Consider the following 467-nt stretch of genomic DNA (forward strand, 5'->3'; position numbering starts at 1 on the left):
GCCTTCCTCAGCGATCAATGCAAAGCAATAGAGGAAAACAACAGAATGGGAAAGACTAGGGATCTCTTCAAGAAAATTAGAGGTACCAAGGGAACATTTCATGCAAAGATGGACTCGATAAAGGACAGAAATGGTATGGACCTAACAGAAGCAGAAGATATCAAGAAGAGGTGGCAAGAATACACAGAACTGTACAAAAACTATCTTCACGACCCAGATAATCACGATGGTGTGATCACTGACCTAGAGCCAGACTTCCTGGAATGTGAAGTCAGTGGGCCTTAGAAAGCATCACTACGAACAAAGCTAGTGGAGGTGATGGAATTCCAGTGGAGCTATTTCAAATCCTGAAAGATGATGCTGTGAAAGTGCTACAGTCAATATGCCAGCAAATTTGGAAAACTCAGCAGTGGCCACAGGACTGGAAAAGGTCAGTTTTCATTCCAATCCCAATGAAAGGCAATGCC

Source organism: Bison bison, unplaced genomic scaffold, assembly GCF_000754665.1.
Source record: "Bison bison bison isolate TAMUID 2011002044 unplaced genomic scaffold, Bison_UMD1.0 scf7180017864238, whole genome shotgun sequence".
In the NCBI taxonomy this organism is placed as follows: Eukaryota; Metazoa; Chordata; class Mammalia; order Artiodactyla; family Bovidae; genus Bison; species Bison bison.